Here is a 9,212-nt window from a genome sequence, read left to right as displayed (position 1 = left end):
AGTCAGGATGTCATGATGCAGCTTTATAGGACTTTGGTTAAGCTGCTGTTGGAGTATTGTGTACAGTTATGGATGCCCCAATGTTGGAAGGATGAGGATTTAATGATTCAATGATTCAACACTACTTTATTGTCACTTTACCTAGGTACAATGACATTCTTTGTTATTGCATAGGCTATGGAGGGGGTGCAGATGAGGTTTATCAGTATGCTGCCCGGATTAGAGGGCATTAACAATATGGAGAGGTTAGACAAACCTGGATTGTTTCTCCTGGAGCTTCGTAGGCTGAGGGGAGACCTATTAGCAGTATATAAGATTATGAGAGGCATAGATAGGTTATTCCGTCAGATGAAAGAGGCAAAGTTTAAAGGAGATGCGGGGCAGGATTTTCACATAGTGTGGGGAGAGGTGGTGGACGCAGAGATGATAGTGGTGCTTACGAGGCCTTTAGCTGGGCACATTGGTGTGCTGGGAATGGAGGGGTATGGATCATGTGCAGGCAGATGAGATTAGTTTAGCTTTGGATCATGTTCAGCAGCCATTGTGGGTGAAAGGGCCTGTTCCTGGGCAGTATTCAAAGTTCCATTAAATCCTGATCGGGCTTCACAGCTCTTGGTAAAGCTTTGGGGTCTCAAGAAATTTCTGTAAAATATCCAGTCTCTGGTGTGTTCTTATAGCCATAGTTTTTTTTAGGCTTTGCCAGTTATTTTCTAGTTAATAGCAATCACCAGCCTGCTGAAATGGGAGACAATGAGACTGATGATGTAAGCCATAAAACATAGTTACAAATGATTTATTGTCCATATTCACGATTGGAGCAAAAGCTTTAAATGTGTTCATTTAAATTTTTGCTGGGTCATTGCGTTATGAGATGCGCTTTTGACCCCACTATGTTACTTTTTGTCACAATGAAGTTGTACACAAGTGGTGTGTTAATATGTTCTGACATGATTTATGACATTGTCACTTTCATTTGTTAATAAACTGAAGAGCTGTTAAAAGCCCTGCATAAAGAAAGAAAACATTTTGAGTACAGTTTGTCAAATCTTAACTACAATCACTTATAGATGTACAGACTCTCAAGTTATTGACATCACAAGGTGGCAAGGTCAAAAACAGTCAGAAACAGTGAAAGAAAAGACAAAGGGAGAATTATATTAACATTGCTAAAACACCATCTTGATTTCTGTTTCTCCTTTTAGTAAATATAATTTAGACCCTGCAAAGATTTTACTTTACAGAGGGGGAATAAATAGAAATGTTGTTGGATGAGAAGCAAACTATTCTTTCCATGGACTCTCATTAAAGCACAGGAAGTGATAAGTGCTTTGAAATCTGTATCTCAACTCTAGAGATTTGTTAACACCATTTGCCAAATATTATTGTGGTGGCGCAGCGGTAGTGCTGCCACCTTACAGCACCAGAGACCCGGGTTTACTCCTGTCTACAGGTGCTGACTGTATAGAGTTTGTACGTTCTCCCCATGACCTGCATGAGTTTTCTCCGGGTGCTCCGGTTTCCTCCCACACTCCAAAGACGTACAGGTTTGTAGGCCAATTGGCTTGGTAAAAATTTAAGTTGTAAATTGTAAAGGTAGTTGAGGCCAATTCATTGGCCATATTTAAGAGGGAGTTAGATGTGGCCCTTGTGGCTAAAGGGATCAGGGGGTATGGAGAGAAGGCAGGTACAGGATACTGAGTTGGATGATCAGCCATGATCATATTGAATGGCGGTGCAGGCTCGAAGGGCCGAATGGCCTACTCCTGCACCTATTTTCTATGTTTCTATCTATGTTTTTATGTCCCCAGTGTGTGTAGTAGGATAGTGTTAGTGCATGGGGATCGCTGGTCGGTGCAGACTAGATGGGCCAAAGGGCCTGTTTCCGCATTGTATCTCTAAACTAAACAAAAGTAAAGTAAACTAAACTAAACTAAACTAACTCTCTTTGACTCTTGACTAGGGACAGCTGGTTAAGTCCAACAATATATTGGGGGTTTGAGGCAATTTATCATATAGGGTTGTAGCTAGCTTCACAGGTTTGGACAAGTCAATAGTTGGCTTACATCGTCTGAGAGATTGGGCAACTATGTGCCGGGAGCCTTTTTGATAGTAGAGGTTATAGGTTTATGAGTGCTTTTGGAGTGCTTTGGGTGAGTAACCGTGGTGTTATTTCTAAATAGTACACATACCATAGTTGCTGTGCGCTGACTGTGCTTGGCGATGAATCAATGGGATGGTTTAATGCAGGATGATATCATGCTTCTTCATCATGGGTGGAGCTGACAATCAGAGAGTATTTCTTCACACCCCTGGCATACCATGAACAAGGTACAATCGGTTTAGAGTAGAAACAAGGAACTGCAGGTGCTGGTTTACACTAAAGGACACATAATGTTAGAGTGACTCAGCGGGTCAGGCAGTCTCTCTGGAGAGCATGGATTGGTGATGTTTCTGGTCGGGACCCAAACCGTCACCTAGCGTTGTTCTCCATGGATTCCGCCTGACCCGTTGAGTTACTTCAGCACTTTCCTATCGGTTTAGTATGTCAGGAGCGGAGGCATTTACTGGGAAGGGGGAGGGGATGCTGAGAGAGGAAAAGCAAGGGCTACTTGAAGTTAGAGAAGTCATTGTTCATACCGCTGGGCTGTAAACTACCCAAGCGAAATATGAGGTGCTGTTCCTCCAATTTGCGCTGGGCCTCACTCTGACAATGGAGGAGGCCTAGGACAGAAAGGTCAGGTTGGGAATGGGAGGGGGAGTTAAAGTGCTGAGCAACTGGGAGATCAGGTAGGTTAATGCGGACTGAGCGGAGGTGTTCAATGAAATGATGGCAGAGACTGCGCTTGGTCTCGCCGATGTACTGGAGCTGATCAGTGGAGTTCCACAAGGGATTATGCTGGGACCACTGTTGTTTGTGATATATACATGTAAATATAGATGGGCTGGTTTGTTAGTTTTACAGATGACACCAACATTGCTGGGGTCGCAAACTGTGAGGCTGTAAAAGTATACAGTGGATATATATCAGCTACAGAAATGGGCAGAGGAATGGCGGATGGAGTTAATCTGAGCAAGTATGAGGTGTTGCACTTTAGGAGGTCGAATTGGCAAAATGGCATGACCCTTAACAATATTGATGTACAGAGGGATCTTGGGTGTCCAAGTCCATGACTCCCTGAAAGTGGCAACACAAATGGCCCGATCCACCCGCTGAACAACCGCGGTGCCGATGTCCGGAGCGACGACCAATGACCGGAATGCGCCCCGGTAGGCTCGATTCACCCCACAGGCCTCAAAGGGGACTGCGGAGAAGCCGGGCGGCGTGGCCTGCCTAGGTCGAAGGAACCAGGGGTCAGCGGTGGTGGCGATGGGAAACTCGGCGGCAGCTTGAGCCTCGACAGCAACGGGAGCCTCGGTAGCAGTGGGAACCTCGGCAGTGGTGGAACGTGAGGAGGGCGGGGAAGACAATGGGGACCTGGCGTGGGGGGACCGCTGTGAGGGACGGTGGGAGAACAAAAGGGGACTTGGTGTGGGGGTGGGGGCACTCTAGTTTAGAATCCTCTGACCAGGGGATAAGTCTTTGTTTGTTTGTTGAACATTCTGGTTCATTCCGGTGAAGGCGCTGTGAACATGGCAGCCACCCAACAGTCGCTTGTCTTTTTTTTTTTTTTTTGCACTTTTAATTTGTGCACCGTGTGTTTTGTGACTGTCAGCAGACCAATTTCCCTCCGGGGATGAATAAAATGTTATCGTATCGTAAGTAGACAGAGTGGTAAAGAAGGCATATGGTATTGCTTGCTTTCATAGGTTTTTGCATTGAGTATAAGAGTCAGGAAGTCATGATGCAGCTTTATAGGAGTTTGGTTAGACCACATTGGGAGTATTGTGTGCAGTTCTTGAAGACCCATCTCGGAAAGATGTGGAGGCTTTGGATAGGGTGCGGAGGCACCACAGTGGCGCAGTTGGTAAAGCTGCACTTACCCACAGCACTTATCAACAACTTACAGCTGCATATGTCCGAGTTCGATCCTAACCTTTGTGACAATCTGGCTTGAACTGCAGCTACAAGTCTGGTACAACAGTTTTAATGACTCATGACTGCATGGCAAAGCCTCTTAAAGGAATAGCAAGCCTCCAAACATGATGCAGCACTTTCCCCAGTAGCTAAGAGACACAGGGCCGACAGGAGCCTGTTTAGGTCATCAAACATAAGGGTGTTGAACCACTGCATAACTGCCATTATTTTGCATATTTTTTGGTTGTTTGTTAACACTGAACCTAAACCATTCACGTTGTAAAACTATCACAACACAGTCTCCTGGTAACATTCTGAATATTAAAATAAACCAGAGTTTATTAAGGGAATATATAATATGTAAGCACTAGTTTCTTTTATTCCTTATTCAACATAATCAATGATTTTGTCTTAGGTGATTCCAGTGTTATTCAGGATTAAATTGTCAAAAGAATGTATATATATGTTTTCATTTCCTGTGAGTCCCTACACTTTGAGAACATTAACATGTCCTTTGAGCAAATATCCACAGATGCACCTTTTTTTTTTACAGAAAAGGAAATAAAGCAACTCTCTTCGGCAAGTCTAATGCGTGTTTCTTTCGTCTGAAACAAAGAGGTCATAAATTGTGCAACTGTGAGTGATTTGTCAAGGAACAAAGTGCACAAGTGTAGATGTGTTTACCACTCTGGAGTCATGATAAAAATGAACTTTGGCCTGTACACAGTTCCAACATGAGCCGTGGATAAACCTCGGGAAACAAAATCATTTTTTTAAGCCACTTTATTACAGTTCTTGCTCAGTAAACACAATAGGCATCTGTCGTAAACATAATTCCCCTAAATGCTTGTCTTTGCTAATTTCTTATGTTTCTGTACAGAGAGAATGTAGAGTGAAAATTCAATTAAGTACCTTTGTTATAAACCAAAGGCCGATAGTGTGCATTGAGTTCTGGATCTGTCCTTGACCATTTGTTACTGTGTAAATCTGCATCAGTTATCATTGTTGTAAAATTACATGCCAGTGAATGTCAGGGCTCACACATTGATTTCGACTCCATGAGAAATCTTAACAAAATCTGGAGGAGATGAAGAATTTGCTTGAGGATCCGAGCACATTCTATTCACATTACCACATGCACCGCATTCCATTCCCAATGGATTCGTTTCTGTTTTTGATCATTGCACGTTCATAGTGCTGGACGTGAGAGACATTTTAGACTTTTAACATTTCTCACAGTTCACAAATCAGTACAAAAATAGACAAAGAATGAATAACATCAGTCTCCTGGTGAAACAACTTTAATGCACTCCTGGAGACATGCAGGTGGGGGAATGCTTAAAACCCCTGTCCCACGGTACGAGTTCATTCCATGAGCTCTCCCGAGTTTTAATAAAATCAAACCCGTGGTAAGCACAGAGAATGAACGTAGCGGGTACGTCAGAGCTCGGGGACGTCTCTTAGCGCTAACGGCAGGTACTCGGGAAGACTCGCTAACGGCAGGTAAGCTCGGGAAGACTCGTGAAGATTTTTCAACATGTTGAAAAATGTCCACGAGAGCCTCGAGTACCGACAAGTGACCATTACCGTAAATCTCCGAGTTCGAATCAGGGCAAACTCGGGAGAACTCTTGGAATTAACTCGTACCATAGGACAGGGGTTTAACTCCCATGTAGAAGTAACCTCACGTGTTGCCCATGTTCCTCAGGATGTCAGACCTGCCTGCATTTTGCACACAAGGCACAGGGTGCCAACTCTACGAGGGACTCAACACAACTCAAGTTTCAGCTGATGTCACCTGGAAGGGAGAATTGACTCATCAATCTCAAAATAAAACCAGGAAGGAATATATAGATAGAGAAGAAACAGAAATAGCTTTAATACAGAAAAACTGGACTGGTCAACGCTTACAAAGGAAGACATCCTAGCCTATTATGCCCATACAGATAAATCCTTAAGCAATATTCATCTACCTAAAGATGCAATAATATGTAGCAATGTTAATTGTAAAGATATGGAGCATAGGAGAGATATCTGCTCCATGTATAATGATATAGTAAGCGCCTTATATGTAGGCAGTAAGCCCTACTGCAAGCATAAAAATAAGACACATAACATCAGACCTGGCTGGAATAAGTATGTAGCTGAGTATCATACTGAAGCCCGTGAAGCCACCAAATCATGGGCTATGGCTGGTAGACCCAGACAGGGGCCTGTGTTTGAGCACAAGAAGCTCACTAATGCAAGGTATAAGTATGCTGTTCGCTTCATCTGTAAAAATGAGCAAGCTATGAGGGCTGATTCCATGGCTAAGAAGCTGCTAAGTAACAATGCTACAGGTTTTTGGAAGGAAGTGAGAGCTCTTAGCAGTTGCAAAACATCTCTACCATGTACTGTAGATGGAATCTCCGGAACAGCTAATATCGTGGAGTTATGGCGACAACATTATAGCACTTTATTCAACTGTGTCCAAGGTGACTTGTATAGGGTGGAAATATTGAGAGTAATGACTCGATGGTGATTATGTCACATGAGGTGTATCATGCCATGAACAAGCTGTCCAACAACAAAGCAAGTGGCTTGGATCATATTTCTGCTGAACATCTTAAGTATGCGAGTATGAGGATAGCTCCTCTCCTAGCTATTTGTTTTACTGGCTTTATGATTCATGGCTTGTTACCAGACTCAATGTTGTCTGTCCTGTTAGTGCCGGTCATTAAGGACAAAGCTGGTAAAGTAGGCAGCCTAAATAATTACAGGCCCATAGCTTTAGCCAGCATATTGTCAAAAGTCTTAGAAAGAGTTCTGCTGGATAGAATAAATGAGTTTGTTAACTCCACAGATAACCAGTTTGGCTTTAAAGCTAAACATGGCACTGACTAATGCATATATGCCCTAAAGGAGATTGTAAACAAATATAGAGGCAAAAACTCTTCAATCCTTATGTGCTTTATTGATGCTTCCAAAGCCTTTGACCGTGTTAATCACAGAAAGCTGTTTGGTGAAATGAGTCAAAGAGGGGTGCCTGAATACATTGTTAGAATTCTGGCCTACTGGTATGCCCGCCAGACTATGCAAATAAAATGGGGCAATAGGGTCTCAGCCCCATTTGGGGTTAGCAATGGTGTTAGACAAGGGGGAATTTTGTCCCCAGTCCTTTTTATTCTATATATTGATGATCTGTCTAAACAATTGAAAGCCTGTAACACTGGGTGCGTGATTGGTAATATTTTAGTGAACCATATTATGTATGCAGATGATCTTGTGGTCTTTAGTCCATCCAGTGCTGGTCTCCAGCAGCTCCTTACTATATGTTCCATGTATGGTGTGGAACATGACATTAAATATAATGCTAGTAAGAGTGCTGTTATGGTCTGTAGAACCAAAGAGGATAAATGCCTAAAATATCCTGTTTTTAAATTGTCTGACAACAATCTTAGTGTCTGTAATAAGATAAAATATCTAGGGCATATTATTACAGAACAAATGACAGATGATGAGGATATTTATAGGCAACGACGCATGCTGTATGTACAGGCAAATATCCTCTTGCGTAGATTTGGTGCGTGTGCAGATGTGGTGAAGATGTCGCTATTTAGAGCATACTGCACACCACTCTACACTGAGCACCTGTGGTCGAATTATTTAAAGACAAGTATGCAGAGACTAAAGGTGGCATATAACAATGCCATGAGAACACTGCTAAGGCAACCTAGATGGTGTAGTGCCAGTAATATGTTTGTGGCTGCAGGAGTCAGTACTTTAGAAGCTATCCTAAGACACCACATGTATAAATTCATTTGCATGATAAATGACTCTAAAAATGTGCTTATTGTGGCCTTGACAAACATAAGGGTTAGCACTACACGCTACGAATCCCAGCTGTGGAGACAATGGTATCGTTGTCTCGTTGTAGGACGTTGATCATCTTTTAATCTGGATTTTTAACTTAAGTATTGTGGATTTTTTGTTAAATATTAATTATGATGTTTTTATGTGATATACCATGATTTTAAATATATTTATGATATTTGATATGCAATGCATTTTTAATGTAATGTTGCCCCTTGTCTGGACCTTGAGTCCATAATAAAGTTTATTATTATTATTATTATTATTATTATTATTATTATTATTATTATTATTATTATTATTATTATTTACAGTTAAATATTTATGGTTAGAGATTCTAGGTCACCAAGATTGGTGCTGATATCTGCTTTAGTAGTCACTGCCCTCTTGTACATATTGTGTGGCCATGGTGTATGTGGCCGTCCTGTAAACTTTATGTGCCCATGGTATATGTCCGTCAATTCAGCCCAACAGGCACTGCATGTTCTTGGGTTTGAAGGTGGTTGGGGAGAAGGGATTGGGCCTGAGTCTTGGCTGGTTTGGTAGATGGCATTGAGGGGTTGGGGCAGTGCCTAGCTAGGGGTGGGGTGGAATGTGGGTTGTCTTTGACTTGAGTTGACAAGGGAGGGATTGTGGCCAAGATTCGGACAGATTGAAACCGACGATCTTCCGAGAATCTCTGGGAGATATGAGGTAAGCAATAGGCTCGTGAAGTGAGCGAGGGGGTTGTCGGAGGTCATTTGGCGGCCTTGTAGGATTGGGTTTTAGAAAGTTAGGAGATCAGTTCCAGTACCCTGAGTGGACAGCAGTTTGGAGGCTCGAGAAGATGAGCTCAGGAGTGGAGGGGGTGGTTGGTTATGAGGTTACAGCGTAGTCCTTGGTGGATTGGGAGTGTCATAACAGAATGGCCAGAATAATTAAAGGGAGATGCAAGACTAAACTGATAGGGATCCTGTGCCAGAGCTACACTGACGAGACAGAGATGGGCCCGGAGGCTCAGTGATTGTTGCTTCTGGAGCAGAAAGATCAGTTATTCCAAAACGATTCAAAATGAATGCTGTATGGTGAATGATACCATCCAGTTCTCCCCAAGGTACCAAATCCAATTACTGGAAATGATCGATATTGTGTTTCACTTCAGGGAAAAAAGCTGTCATCTCCATAATCTTGAAACAGCAGTATAATGTAACAACATTTCTGGACAATTGACTTAAGTTGTTTAAGGTGATCCATCCAGCATGGTGGTGCAGCGGTAGAGTTGCTGCCTTATAGCAGAGACCCGGGTTTGATCCTGACGATGGGTGCTGTCTGTATGGAATTTGTATGTTCTCCCCGTGACCACGTG

Source organism: Amblyraja radiata, chromosome 4 (assembly GCF_010909765.2).
Source record: "Amblyraja radiata isolate CabotCenter1 chromosome 4, sAmbRad1.1.pri, whole genome shotgun sequence".
NCBI lineage: Eukaryota > Metazoa > Chordata > Chondrichthyes > Rajiformes > Rajidae > Amblyraja > Amblyraja radiata.
Note: the sequence above shows the minus strand (reverse complement) of the source record.